General features: G+C 44.4%; 2 non-coding genes across 2 annotated transcripts; both read left to right on the forward strand.

The window, feature by feature from the left end:
• The first annotated feature begins 4,843 nt into the window (after positions 1-4,843).
• On the forward strand, positions 4,844-4,925 carry Trnas-aga (transfer RNA serine (anticodon AGA)). The gene has a single exon. It is a non-coding gene; the product is annotated as a tRNA-Ser (tRNA).
• Positions 4,926-7,860: 2,935 nt separating this feature from the next.
• On the forward strand, positions 7,861-7,942 carry Trnas-aga (transfer RNA serine (anticodon AGA)). Its single transcript has one exon. It is a non-coding gene; the product is annotated as a tRNA-Ser (tRNA).
• The last annotated feature ends 7,998 nt before the right edge of the window (positions 7,943-15,940 follow it).

Below are 15,940 nucleotides of genomic sequence, written 5' to 3' on the forward strand. Positions count from 1 at the left end.
CAATATTTAGGAAAAACGAAATAATTCTAATATAATATTACTTATCATCAGGGGATTTTTTTTTCGTTTCCTCAGAGTTGTTGCGTTAAGTTAAGTTGCGTTAATATATCCAGGCTTGATCATTGTGATAAATGTAAGAAAATACTAATATTTATTCTACAATTTCTATTAATACTTATGCTAATGCTTATTCAACTTTTTCTTTGGCTCCAGTAACGCTAAGAGTCTTTTGGGCGATTCAATAGCATTGTTCAATGCACTCCGCTAGAAACTGTTCATCATTATTGTTTTCAATTCATAATCCTTAACTAGACGCCTAGAGATTGCTTCAATGTTTGAAAGGTTTGTTATCGAATTCAAATGATCGTTAGGCGAGATTTTAGACGTTGTTAGGGTTATGTATGTAGCATTTAGATTTGTTCCTTTCGTTGTCGTTTAATGCCGTTAAAAAAGGTACTCATTAAGCGGGAATTTACTGGGATGGAGAAGAAATAAAAAATATATCAAAGGAGATCTTTCCTACCCGAACAGTATTGCGGCATATCTTCAAGTCGCCAGTCACATGCCACTATTTTATATCAAAGGCTTGTTATAATAATTAAATCGCAATAAAAAAAACTCTGCCAAACGATTCCACGAACAGTCGCAAATTATGTTCAAACCTATTACACACCTTGGCAAGAAGTGCATAATCTACACAGAATATCCACCGATGTCAATTAAATCCAGCACACATTCGTCCAGCATCATTTTTACCGCGCGTGTCTCTGTTCCGCCGTGCTTCACCTTCTTACACGTTGCGTGTGAAAATACGTGAGAAGCGAACGAACGGCACAGAAATGTCACGCTTAAAAGCGACAAAATAAGTGGTTTCATACGTACCGGTGCAATACCGGCTGGCCGGAGAGTGTGCTGTGCTGTGCTGGTGGTTTTGGTACCGCCGTGTACCCCGTGTGCTGACAATCATGCCCGGTTGTCTCCCGGCTCACTATAAATTTGCATCCTCCCTGTGTTTTCCCCTTGCGATGGTCCGGGACGCGTCCAGAATTGCATTTTCGCGGTGGATCTCCCCCACTGTATGCATACACAAACGTACGGCCGTGTCCGTCCCGCATAATATCCTTGTGGCGTTTGCCCGTGCGAGTCCTTTGTGTTCACGGCGACGAAACACATCCGGCAGGCGTGAGTGTGTGAGTGTACGTGCGTGAGATGAGGATGGGCGCGTGAGTGAGTGAGTGAGTGAGCATGATCCAAAACTCTACTCTGTTGTTCACACTGTTCACACCTTCGCTTGCAATACGTACCGGTGGAAAATGTGCATCTTTCTAGCATACCACACACTCTCACATACACGCAGGACACACTTCAGACGCTTTTCCCATTGCCGGGGTCCACCGTTTCAAAACAGCTAAATATTCGTATCGAACACGTTTCATTTCACCACACAGCATCCACCGACAGCCCACGCTGCTGTCTCAGCTGAGAAGATTTGATCTCACTGGCGCAAAAGAGAGCGTACGAGTGAGAGAGTGAGAACTCACGGTAGATATATCTGCGGACATGAGGTTAAATCCGAGCTTCCTGTGATATTTCATCCGACACAGTGAAGTTGACTTGATTTGCAGTCGTTTCACGTTTACTGCTTTGGCCCTCTTCCCGAACCCTGCGCCATTCCCTTATTCTTCTTCAGACCTTTTTGATGTTTCTTCTTTGGATTGTATTTATTTTACTTCACAATAAAAACAAGAACGACGAAGCAGGATGCTGATACGGAAAAGTTCGCCATCGATGGGAAATAAAGCTCGGTGTATTACTTTCCGGGCGCAACGCAATAGATATTAAACTTTGTATTACAAAACTACCACACCGTTGTACAGTGTTTGGTGAATATTATCATTCATAAGCGCGGGTGCTTTTCACCATTAGCAAATAAAACACAATTTAATCAATCTCATTCCGTGCTTTGTTTATTCTTCCCTTGCCGGCTTGCCGACCCCCCACGCACCGCTCCGCGTACCGCCGTTTGGCGGCTTTTTGACGCCGAAATTGTCATAAAATCTGCCAAACAGTCAACCATTAAATCGTGTAGGCGTTTCTCTCTTTTTTGTGTGTGCCTGTGTTTGTCCGCTTTGGACATATTTCATTCATTTTTTTTTTAATTTTGCCTCTTTGCCATGTTCTGTTTCGGACTTTATGAAACTGTGTCATGTTACCTTGAGCATTAGTGGGGGGATCGAGAGTTGTTTAAGTTTAATTATGGTGGTTTGATTTTTGGCCTTCATAAAGGTCAAAAAGCAATATTTTGCACAAACAGTGCACATTTCAAACACATTTCAAGCCCAAATGGGACGCAGTTCCAAAAACTTAGTTTAGAGTTATAGCTAGAATAGCTATGGCTATTATATGTAAGATTCAATCTCTATTATATAACTTGAGAAATGAATAAAATATATTTAAAAACAGAAAAGTTAAAGATAAAAATAGTAATTCAATTACTTTTCGTCAATAGATCATACATCCGAAAATAACAAAACTATGAAACAGACATGAGGAAAAAACACTTTAATAACCACATTACAATTTAACGCTGTTTCTTATGGAAAACAAAAAAAAACTAAAATAATTGATTCCAAATATAAATGCAAACAAGAGAAAAAAAAGGATAATTGCAAATACAAAGTAAAAAGTAGCAGAACTGAACATTAATGTAAATATGCTTACAATTCTTCTTAATTCAGCGCTCGATCTGTTGATAATGAGACAAGAGCATCGAGATGCTTGACATGATGTCTGAGCCCGATAACAGCGAAAAGAAAACCAATTAAATAATCAATCGGAATGGATAATGGGGCAACTTCATCAACAAAAAAAATCACACACACACACTAGAAGATGGCCACGGTAAGACAGAAATGTGCGATCGGTAGAACATAAAAGCCAAATCAACCGATGGAGGGTGATATAAATAATTACCCACCTTCCAAAAAGAAAAAAAAAACAAGATCATAATAAAACTCTGGGCGCCTACTTGGCATGGCAAACCCAAGTAAAATGAGCCGATTATACGCGTTCTCCGTCTCTCTTTGTATCTCTCTCATACACACACACTCACACACACCGAAACTTCAGTCCAAGCATTCTATTGCAAGGAAAGCCTAAATGGTGAGAGCGAAAAGGATAAGCGAATGGACAACGGGCGGGGGAACGGAAACAACCACCGGAACTAGAGAAAGAGCAATTTTTTCCGGTCCTGTGCTTTTAAATCAAATTTACTGATATGGCATTTTGGTTTAACAAAATCAATAAGTGGTCTGTTGATTAAGTGTTTCCATTGCTTTGGTTCGAATGGCCAAGTAAAGGATATGAAACTCAAAAGGGGGTACGTGTTGCTACAACGTATAAAGAAGCGGTGAGCCATTTTAACCACCTCGACGATTCGTCCTGTGGAACCCTCTTCTGTCAAAACCGAGATAACAATCTGTGTTACATCAATAACACCCAACGAGTAACTTCAAAAGCGCCAGTTCGCACACAGTTCACATCCACTTGGATCGCGCCTCATCAAACAGTTCATCAGTGAGAAGCGAACGCGCATTGGTCCGCATTCGGAGAACCGATTTACTCAATCGGTACATACCTACCCGCTCGCACGCACACGCACTATTGTGTGGAGGGGGGGCCGAGAAATTGTCTTTTGTTCGGTCAACCATATCCGCGCGCCGTTCGCATTAATTTATCAATTCTAAGCGCTAAAGTGTAAACGTATGGACCCCGAAAATTCTACCAAACATCGAAAAGTTCCACGCTATCGCGAGTCGCTGCTCGCTCGGCTGCTCTTGTAGCTCTCTCTCTCTCTCTGTGTGTGCCGATTATTCACCACTTCCTCCTTCTTACTCCGCTGCCCATTCAACCTTTTCGGTGCGGAAAATAGGGAAGCCTGTGGCATTCGGGTGACCGTAACGTAATCACTTCCAATTTTACTGCACACCCGCCTCTGCCCTAGCACTCGTTCCCCGTTAGGGATCCCTTAGCAACCCTCCATTCTCTCTTTCGCTCCCTCTCGCGCTCTCGCTTCATTTAAGGGTGGTTTTTCAAGCCGAAACAAGCACACCCCTAGTTCCCCCGTGACGTTGTGTGCTCTGGCTGCCACTTGCGCGTTTGTTTGCCTGCAGTGTGCCACGGGTGCGAACGAAACACATTACCATCTCCCTCTCTCGCTCGCTCATCTCACACTTACGCCACACGACGGTAAATCGAAGTGATTCGAGCAAGAGAATCGATGTTCTTCCTCTGCCTGTACGGGCTGCAAGAACGACGCGTTTTGGCCAACGACCGACCGACCGACCGACCTAACCAAGTTCAGGCCCCATGTCTTCTTCTCCGAATATCTTCCACATCCCGAACCAAAGCGTATCCGTCCACTTCCTAACCAGATACACCGTTTTCCTGGAACACCTATTCGGCTATGGTGCGTTTGCTTTCGTGGGCAAGAACTAGCAAGGCGGCGATTGTGTGGTAGAGGGGTTTGAAAAGTGTAGGTTTTTGCTGATATAGTTACATAAATACCACGGGAAGAATGTAGTGAGTGCAGCAGCAAAACCAACCATCAACAGATCCACACAAACACGCTAGCGATTAGCACTGTAGCATATTGCTAAGCCATATGCAAAGGAATTCTAATAATTTCTATTCCATTTTGCAATGGTAACCTCGCAAGTGAAGTAGTATAGTATTTAAACAAACTAATCGTATACGTATTTAAAATGCTAACTTTAGAGGAGATTACTGGTGTTAAATACAGCTTCCGACACCTGTACTAATCTGAGAGATCGAACTTCGACAAGCAGTCGTGGCCGAGCGGTTAAGGCGTCTGACTAGAAATCAGATTCCCTCTGGGAGCGTAGGTTCGAATCCTACCGACTGCGTTTTTATGTGTAGATGATGAAAAGGGATCCTTCTCCGGAAGAGTTTCTTGTTTTCCTCTCACTTCCCTCCTCTCGCTTAACTGTGAGTGTGAAATTGTGTGCGTGTGATTATTATGATAAGAGAGAACAAGAGTGAAGTATTTTGCACAAAAATCATTATCTACTTTTCATAATTTCACATCATTCAATTATAAGCATCCCCCTCCTACTTCGACTTTACACCCAACGACGCCTACTTCTTCCACCCCCCGCAAGGAATTCTCCTCTTTCTGAGAGGCATGCTGCCCCATGCCAAAACAAACACACGCGTCCGCCGTAGTGTAGTGTGTGGAATCGCAATCGGAATAAAATAAGGAAAATTCAGTAAAAAAAAACCTTGAACTTTCTCTCTCTTTTTCGACTTCTCTCGGTCGCTCTCTTTCTGAATCTCTTCGATTAAGCCGTGTGGCGTTATTTTGCTTCGCTGTTGAAAGGAAAAATAACAGCGGAGCAGCATAAAGTCAAAGTAGGCGCAAAAAAAAACAGCGACGTAGCTTACTTTTGCTTGGCAGCACTGCTCATAACCACACACACACACACACCGCTGTTGTTGTGCTGTTGTACCCCCTGAACGTAGTCACGAAGCAATGGAACGAACCACTCGCAACAGTGCCGCCAAGAAACCACCCTCCACACCGCCGCACACCCCTCTGTGTCCGGAGACCTGCTTTTCTTCTTCTCATTTGCTTAACGATTACGTGACCTACCGAAATTATGTGACTTCGTGGCAATAAATGGTGTTTGCGTGGTGTTTGTGTCCCGTTTTTCGGTTGTAGCTGTTTCTGCTTCCTCGGCCGTGGAGAACGGGGAACAACCCAAAAAAAGACGCACTACATCATCTTCTGCCAGCGCTCCATCGACACAAGTCAGTTCTCCTCGGATAATGCGCCTTTTCGTGGTTTGATTTTCAAGTGATTAGCTTACACACCTGTGCGGGGCGGAGTAGTGCTTCTTCAGAGTACAGTTTTTCGCCATCCAAAATGGAAATGAGGCAAGCGAAAGTTCGCTCGGGGATTGTGTAGCAGAGAAGCAGCATATCATGCCGGTACGTTGAAGCGTTCCAATCAACATTGGCCACTCTACTCCTTAAGCGGACAGCAGTAAACGAGGCGGAAGTCTGTCTCAGATGCGCTCAGATCAGCATCGAAGCATTCCCCTTCCCCAGGTTTGGGCTGGTTATCAAGCGGTGGTGTGTTTTATTGGAACTTAATTTGCAGCGAGTGTAGCGTCCAACACCGTCACCACTCACGCGCCGTCCGTCCTTTATCTCGAAGTCTCCGGAAGGGCATCACCACCTGCTGCTGCTGCTGCTGCTAGACGTGACGACCTGACGCGACGTTCCGTACGCACTTGAACCCCCCGAGTACGGGGGGTGGTGGTGCATAAACACGCATACACACACGCCACACTTTATGAACGATTTTTGCCACATACAAAGCAGACTACCTCCGGGGGGGTTTTGGTTGTTGTCTTATCTTGGCGAATGCGCTTCTCCATTCAAACTTTCCCTTCGAACGGACAAGCGTGACGTGGGGGTTCACTGCTTAATTTAGTCGTTTTTAAACAGTTTCAGTACGCTTTTCATCGTTTACGTGGTGTTGTGTTTGCTCTATGCGTCTTTCCAATCACTTTTCTAACAGGATGAGATGTACATTGTACGTTCGTGTTTTTATTTTACTAACAAATCACTTTTTTGTCACCAAAATTGTTTGTATATAGGGTTGAAAATACTACACGGTAAAACTCTTCAATGGCCCACATTTGAAAGCCATTCATAAGCGGCAGAAATGTGAAGACTACAGATAAAGAAAACCTTGAACTACAATATCGCGTACTTATTTTTAGGTACACGATAAAAAGCTCTATTGACGCATGGCAGTCTCGACAATACCTTTCATAAACAAAGCCGGATGAATGATGCAGTAACACTGAGTCCAGAATTGTATTATTTCTTACCGAAACCTGCAAAAGAAGGCAAAATTATGTAAAGTTATATCAAAATTATGTAAAGCTGAAACATTCTTGACAGCTATTTTTTTTTTCGTACTACTATAGTCGTCCAATTTCTCGGACACTTTATGAGATTCTCTTTAATAAAATTTGCTTACTTTTCGTTAGTAAAACATTTAAGACTACCTAACATGAAACCGTTCGACGAATCAAAGATGCTTTTTATTTGAAGCTATTATCGATTATCGATTGAAGGTCTCAGTGGTGGAATAGAAAATGGATGTGAGCAAATCAGAATACCGATATGTTAAGAAGCGGACTAGCAACTGCTCCCAAAAGCCAGGTCCCATTTTCACCGCCACTGCTCATGATGACATTTTAAAAGATTGTATAACCGAAGAAGGAAAATACGGACTCTTATTTGCAATGGAAATCCGGAAAAAACACATATGGCAGAGATTCGGTTTTTATTCCACACCCACAGCGCACTTCTTCCCTTTATGGTGATTTAATTACGCAGCATCGAGTAAAGAACGCAGCGCGCGTACAGGAACTTCTTTGGGCCGTGCGTATTCTTCCACACTTAAAAGCCTGTCTCTTGTCCACTGTGTGTGTTTGGCTGTGTAGCAGCGTTAAGCAGCGTTGACGTAACATCAACGTCACCTTCATCGGGCGCGTCATCGTTGTTCGGTTCGCAAAACATCGCGCACACAGCGGAAAGGTCGTGTTCAACAACATGCCGTGGAAGATTTAGCGAACTGAGGAAAACAACAACGCACACATACGAATGGTTCAGAGGGTGCGTTTGGTAGGGGTGGTTGGATGGTTCGTTGCGATGGGTAACACGGTGTGAAGTGAAGCGAATAAAAACATGAAGCAGGAAAAGTTTTGAGCAAAGTATCTTGCGATAGGCTTTCAGTGCGTTTGTACCGCACACTCGGGAAGAGCAGTCGTGGCCGAGCGGTTAAGGCGTCTGACTAGAAATCAGATTCCCTCTGGGAGCGTAGGTTCGAATCCTACCGGCTGCGCACCTTTTTTTTACACTACTTACTACACTTACACCACTGGAATAAATGGTGCATTCTTCAGCATTATATTTTGGTTTCAATTAAATGTCATTGAAACACTCAATAAATATTCTTTATTTGATTTAGACACAAACGCCGCTTACCAAATCAATTACTAGCTGTTAAGCACATAGAGAAGCTCTTTTAATAATTCTTATCGAAGAAAACACACACGTTAACCCATAATGAATTATTGCTAAACTGTAACCTGTAGCCATTATCAAAAAATAAACGGGGACAAAGAAACCACACATTTGCCAGTGAGTCGCGGTTGTGGTCGGTCAGACACAGGTGGACTACTTTTCGCACACCTCGGTGTGCACCTCGCTCGCCCATCATAATCCAACGTCTTTCGGTGCTGCTGTCACCCGAAAGAGTTGCACCAAGAGGTGCCGGTATCGCGGTATCAAGCCCTTTGTCCCGTGCCCCTTTGTGTGGATGAAGACTAACATTACTATCATTTGCTGTGCCTTCTTGTTTCGCGTGATTAAAACCCAAACTTAGCGCAACTGCCAGCGCGCACTAACGCGAAACACCCGGCTGGACGAAGGATGGCAACGGAGGCAGTGGAATGGGCAAGGGGATGGGGGGAAACCGGACGGCCAGACGAAACAGACGGCACACACAAAAGCATAAGCTCTCTCGGGGCGAGAAGCACACACAAGGGCATCGCGCGCGTTCAGCAATGAACGGTCGCGTCATCAAACAGAATTACCCTTCCCTTCTTTCCCTTCCCTTCCACCTCGTCTCTCTCACACACACACAACCGCTTACCTGCTGCATTCGACAACTTGTGTGCGGGTTTCCCATTTCTGCACGGTCCCGAAATGCAGCGAAACGAAACAAGTGTGTGGTTGCGGAGGGATTGGGGGGAGGGAGGTGCAAGGTGCGCGGGAAGGAGCACGCGAATTCCGTCACCCACGAGCAGGAATTCCCCTTCACGCACACACCAACACACGCCCGCTCGGATCACCTGCACAGCGCGCGACGCAGGAACCGGCCAGCAAGAGGAAAGAGCCAAAGCGCGAGGTGTCGAAGAAAATCGCTCAGCTGGTTTCGGTTTCACTGCGAACTCTGGCTGTGTTAGTGTTTCACGCACGCACACACCTTTCAAACCCACCGGCAGCCGTTTCGTGGTGTGCGTCGTGAGTGCCGCGCCCCGCACACGTGTGCGTGCGTGTGCGCGATCGGTGCGCTCAGCTGATTTTGCCTTCGTGAGTCACTCATCGCTCACTCGCGTGTGTGTTGTCCGAGCAACGCGAGTAGCAATAGCAACAGCAGCAGTAGCAACAGCACGATTTACGAGTATTTATCACCACCCTGTTTCATCCCCTACCCCTTGTAATACCCGCACATCAACCCTGTCAGCCTATTTCCTTTTCATGCAAGGAAGGTTTTTTTGTCTCTCGCTCTCTCGCTCTCTCTCTCGCCTGCTTCGCGCTCTTTCACACCGTCTGTCTTGCTTTTGGTGTTCGTCTAATGCAACGTGCGCGTCGAGGGCCACCGACAACCGATCCGTTGCTGTTGCAACCGCCACCGTACCAGCATTCACCTTCGATTCCACCGTCTGTGTGTGTGTGTGTGTGTGTGTGTGTGTGTGTGTGTGTGTGTGTGTGTGTGTGTGTGTGTGTGTGTGTGTGTGTGTGTGTGTGTGTGTGAATGTGTGTAGGTACTGCCAGGGTGCCAAACGTCTACCAGGCGGCATAAATCGCGACAAACCGCAAACTAACCTCATAAAAAGCAAGCAAAACAACGGCCCCAATTGATACAGATGATGAAATTGGCAGAAATGATTGGGTTATGAAGTTGTGCTTATTAACACAGCACCTAAACACCCTTTACGCTGATAGGGAAAACCCTACCCCTGCTCCTGCTCTCTCTCGTCTTCCTACCCCTTGATTTGATGGTGAGGGCAGGAGGGGGGGGGGGGGGGGGGAGGAGGAAGACGCAAATAACGGAAGGATGTGTGAGAAAAAAAAGGAAAAACAACGCCAAACAAATTTACCCCATCAAAAAGGCTTGATAAAGAGGGTGGGTGGGTGGATCAAGCAGTTGTAATGGGGTGGGTGGCAAGATAAGTTAGACGCCGGTATTCGCTCCCTTCTTTCTATTGTTTCGTTTACTCCAACCGTCTTTCTCCCTTTTTTTGCCTTTTCGTTCCCCTCCCCGAAATGACACCGTTTTCAATTGTGCTGTGTCGTTCCCCTATTGCTCTATCGTTTTCCACCTATCATTCACACTCTGTGTGGGTCTCGCTCTCTCTCTCTCTCTCACTCACTTCTCTTCATTCACAGCATTTCGCTCTCGTTTCGTGCAGCGAAGAGCACACAGCGTGATGGGCACATTTAATAGCCTCTCTCTCTCTCTCTCTCTCTTTCTCGCTCTCACTCTCTAATACAACCCTCTTTTCTTAGTTACAAATCACCCCCATTCGCACCCCAACCCCGCTACAACAACAGCCTCGTGTCACCGTAACTTTGTAACTTTCACCTTCACCTCGTTGTTCTTCGGTCGCGCGCGCACACACCTATACTAAGGCCTGTCTGTCTCCCCACTTGAAGGGCGCGTTGCAAGGGGAGGAACGGAAGCGGTGTATAAGGAACCGTCGTTGTGCGGGGAGGTGACGATGACAAATAACGGATCGCGATGGCGCATAGACGGAGTGTGGCGGAAACGACGGAATGCGGGGGGTGAGTAGGTTTCAGAAAATTTTCATTAATTTTCGTCCCCACCGTGCAGTACACTCGCTGTATTAATCTTGGCCGTGCAGAAAAGTAAGGAGATAGATTCCGTTTCTATTACTACTGCCACCACATTGTTACTACCCCTACCACCACAAACAACAGCCCCGGTAGTAGCTGTAGCGGTAAACACACGGCACGGCAACGGAACAACGGTGGGTGATGGGTGATGGGGGTTGGTAGTGGCGGAATTGCCCTTCGGAAAAGGGAAAATTCGTTTCAAGGGTCGATGGCGATTGCAAAACGTTGTAAAGTGCGGCAAAAAGGCGTCTTGTTTGGTTTACCTTCGCTTCGGAGTTTCGGTTTGCAATCGCGCTCAACATGTCGCGCTATCTTTCGTGTGCTGTGGGAGTCACAGCTTTACTGTAGTAGGCTTTGCACCATTTGACAGTTGTAGTAGTGAGTGAGAATCGCTCCACGGCGTTAAACGGGGATATTTTATGTAATATCCCGGGTAATTTTGATTAAAAAAAAATGTAAACGATTTTACACGATGTTAACCCCCCCGTGCAGCACACAAGACCATCGATGTAAAAAAAACCCCCTTTCTGCCTTTTACGCTTTACCGGAGACGGAATCAAGCGGACGATTCACGCACCGTCAAAGACCTCGAGACGCACCAAGCACCAGCAGTAACTTCATAAACGCTGACAAGGGCCCATCATCATCATCAGCGGAAGCCACCGCCAGCTTTTCCCATCGTAAAACGGGCACAGAAAGACACCATAAAGCGTAACGGTGCACGCGAGTATGATTTTACGATTTTCATCGCACTTTTATATCGCTGCTCTTCACCGGCAAACTGGCCTCAAGCACCGTCCGCAAACAACCGAGGTGATGGTTGAAATCTTTCACTGTATCAAACAACTTTACCTTCTTCGTCTGCAGATAATTAAAACAAATCGGTTCTAATGGGTGTAGAAGTGATTAATATTCTGAATGCCTTTTCTCTCCTGCTGGTTTGGCGAATATTTTCACTGCTTTCCTTAAATAAACTAATGAGACTCGCCATTACAATGCGTAGATTGAGATCGCAAGCAAACGGGTTTATTAAACATAATTCAATCTGCTACAGAGCTGGCCACATACATACATTGTAGAATTTTTCAGATTTCTTCACCATGATGGATTATTGTAGAGTTTTTAAATTAGATTTATGTAACAACTTGATGATTATTCCATGTATCAAAATAGAAACCGTTAACAGTATCTATCGAACATAGAAAATATCTTTCCAGCCAAGGTTTATAGATAAAACACTTAAGCTTCAACATTGAGCAACAATATTCAAGTTCATTGCTACAACTTTTTCATTCGCTCTTTCTAAAACCAACATCAATAGCACTGTATGGACAAGAATAAAGCGGATAATTAAAATATTCATTTATCAACGTAATTTCATAAGTATACTGGCCTGGATCAAGGTCTATTGAACAAGCAGCACTGTACAGTGTTGGCAAAAACTCTCGAAGATTTTGGCAGCTCTTCGAATAAATATTTAAAGTAAGATTCGTCAATATAACTAAGAATCAGATAGTTAAGTGTCCTGTTTGTGCATCCGTATGAGGATTATCTGTGATCTGTGAGATGTTCATGCCAACATTGGCTATTACATGATCACATCACTTCGGTTTTGATCGTTTCCACACATCCTTTTCATGTGACATAGACTTATCCGGGTCTAATAATCTTGGGCGAACTGATGATGTCGAATGAAGCCATAAAGTTCGATTGGATTTAGAAAGGAATGCTGAAAAACTGTAGAAAACGGAAGGAATTAGAGTTATAGACTAATAACTCTCTTATTATTCTACGGTTTATTTTAAATTGGGGCTGATCACGTCATGAGAATGACACCGGACGATCCAGCTCGTAATGTCCTTTTAAGTCGTCCACATGAACAGATAAGTTGTGGTAGGCCCAGTTTAAGATGGGGTGATGGCGTTGATACTTTCGTCAGAAAGTCCTCGGATCCGGGCACTCGACCGTGAGCGTTTTAGAGGACTCCTGCAGCAGGCCAAGACCACGAAGCGGTTGTACCGCTCGATAAGTAAGTACGCGAGTATCGTAAAGTAGCATAATAAAAAACGACCTCATAATACACGATGTAGTGCGGGCGTCTTATCAAATTCATGGAGGAATATCTTCTGATCTAAATATTCCAGATTGGTCTTCTTCGTGATTTGTATTTGCTCGCGCTGGTCATGAGCATATTGTAACTAAACTGTCGCCCGATTCCACTTTTAAGGGATCCGGTTCACAAAGAATTCCATAATCAAAGAGGGTGCTTCTTGTGAGATGTTCTTCTCAGCCTACGTCTATTTGCAAGATCCTATTCTACATAGAAGTGGATCGCATTGGTAAACGGAACCTTACCTACAGCAGGGAATGAAACAAAACAATCTAAATGCAGCAGAATTTCAAAAAAGCGATTTGATTAATTATCTTAGGGATAAACACCTACATTAGGGGTAACATCCGTTTAAATCTGTAAAGCCTCAATATAGTGGAAAGGATTATTTCCCCCTCCATCATGACACCTTGCTGTGGGACGGGCTTAAAAATGTATTTCACCGAAACCATACCATAACATCCCCCAAAAATACGCTCCATTCAATATTTCTAACATCCCAATCATCATTCTTGTTTGCTTAGCCACGGTTCAGATGTAAAGCAGTTTCGCCCCGCTTGCGGGTTGTGTGTGTGGATGGATAATATTCATGAGGCCTTTTTCGGAATGGAACCGTCACGATTACACGATCCGAACAGAACGGAACACCCGAAAAGAACGCCAAGCAAACAACAATCAACAGTGCGATACAATAGCACAACACTTTGATGGACAAGAGTGACCTCCATTTGGGCTCATCTGCTCACCGGGGAGGGCTGCAGTGCAGTGCACGGGGAGCATAGCAGGACTGGAGAAGAATGATACATACGCAGTCTCATTTATTGACGCAATTTCGTACGCTTTCCTGCAACGGTGGACCCAACTTAGCGGCACGAAGAGAGGAAGGAAAGAAAGCCTTATGGGAAGATTAGTGATGAAAAATTGTTGTTCCAGTTTCACAAACCGTTCTCGGGGTGGAAAGCGCTTCCATCATAAGCGTACGCCAGTATACACACAACCGCCTGTTTGAGAGGACGAATGCGTGACGAATGTCTGGCAAGAGGCTGGCAACCGAAAAGCCGAAAGTAAGAAGTCATTTCTTGTTGCGTTCGGAAGGCTTTATGCTTTATTGCACCACGACGAATAAAATCCAAATTCAACCCCATCGCCCCATCAAACGATCGATTCCGTTCCGATTGTGTGGACAGACATTAAAGGAATGTTTGGCTCATCCACCCAGCCCCAACCACACACACACACGGTTGCACGATCCCACGATCCGAGCAGGTGTGGTGATCCTCCCCCCGGGGAGGGGCATCGGTTGAAAAATGATCAACGATCAACGGTCAGCTTAAATCGATGGGAAAAACATCTCAAGTATGCCGCACGGCTTTGTTGGGCTTCCACCAGAAGGCTCCAGAAGCAGGCAGGGTGTCCAGGTTTGGTACATGGTTCAAGAATTTCATTGATCTTACTCCATGTTACACCTTTATCCACGCAAACACACACACACGCACGCACGTACGTACGTGCGCTTTGGTTTCGGCTTAACACGGCCCTTGGATGGTTCCAGGAATTTTCCCGGCCACAACCAACCAACCACCAACACCATTCGTCGACCGGCCGCATGCGACGCACATCAAACTCTGGAATCGGACGTTACAAACACACAACGATTGAAACACATTCTTGCTGATTACTTTTTCACTTTCCGTTCCATTCGAGGGTCGTGAAAATGTGGTACCGCTGGAGAAGATTAATTATTTTGCTGGCTTTAATTTTAAGGACCCTGTTTAATTCGCAGACGGATTTCTACACTAGATCAAAGAACTTGATTTTTGGATAATGTGTTTTTATTATGATTCGGAATGCTTCACATACATTAATTACTAGATTCGATTTAAATTAGAATTAGATTATTCGAGACTGTATTTGTAACTATTAGTAAATAAAAAAGAATAATGTGTAAAAATTTTAATAAACCATGAAGGATGTTTGACACTTTAAATTCCATACTCTTTCGACATTACTCACACAAACTTTGACGTCAATTTAACTACATCATGTAATTTTAGAAATAATTTTCAATTAGTGACAATGTTCATATGACAGCTATGGCTTCTAGGTTTAATCAAAAAAATATCTGCTTCGACACTAGGCCCTGGTCACTAGTTAGGTAATTTGTGCTGCCAAATACTTGTCTTAGCCTTTTAAATTAATTCTATAAGTGACAAGCGTCACCTTCTCGACATTCACAACAGTTTTAAATGTACAAATATACAAAAAGATAAGACAATAACGCCTCACAATATATACAACATGTACAACTAACATTACTAACACAAATCTTGTTCTCGGTTTCAGCAACATAAATACACATTTTGCCGATGCGCAATTTACCATCATTTCGGCATCACTCTAGCACAACCCTTTCTACTGATTTCTCTGCCCTAATCCCATTCATTAGCGGCTGGTGTAATGACCATGTTTTAAAGGGCTTCTACTGCACACACACACACGCACGCTTTTGCTTGATGCAGTGGACCACCCAGCGAAGCAGGGATTCAATATGGAAGGATGCGTGTGCACGACTCACAGCACCAGAACCGTTGCGAATGGGTAAAGGTATCCGATTGCCCCGCTGCCACCAGCAGGAAAACCGTGCTAAATGGCGATAAAATCTTTTGTCTTTCCATACCTTACCGATTGGCCAAAAACACAAAAACTTCAACCTCGGCTTTCATCGTCGACAAAACAGAGTTCGCCCGCCAAAAAACAGCCAAAGGATCGAGCGAATGGCAATAAAACCCAATACATATAGGGGGATATATTAACGTATTCGGGAAGAAAGAGAAGATGAAATAAAAGCCTAAAATCAAGCGACAAAAAAAACTACACACAATCGTATCGAAGCTGACTAAAAACGGCGCGTAATAAGCAAACGGAACAGCAACAGCATGTAAAATGGCATTAAGAAATGGAGCCGAAAAGGTAATAAAACCAAAAGCATTTATAGAAACGTTTCACGAGGCAGAGGCAGATCAACAAAACTGGGAACGAAGTAACGTACGAGGCAAAGGCGAAAACAAAGACGAAACAAATGTTTGA

Source organism: Anopheles moucheti, chromosome 2 (assembly GCF_943734755.1).
Source record: "Anopheles moucheti chromosome 2, idAnoMoucSN_F20_07, whole genome shotgun sequence".
Classification (NCBI taxonomy): Eukaryota; Metazoa; Arthropoda; class Insecta; order Diptera; family Culicidae; genus Anopheles; species Anopheles moucheti.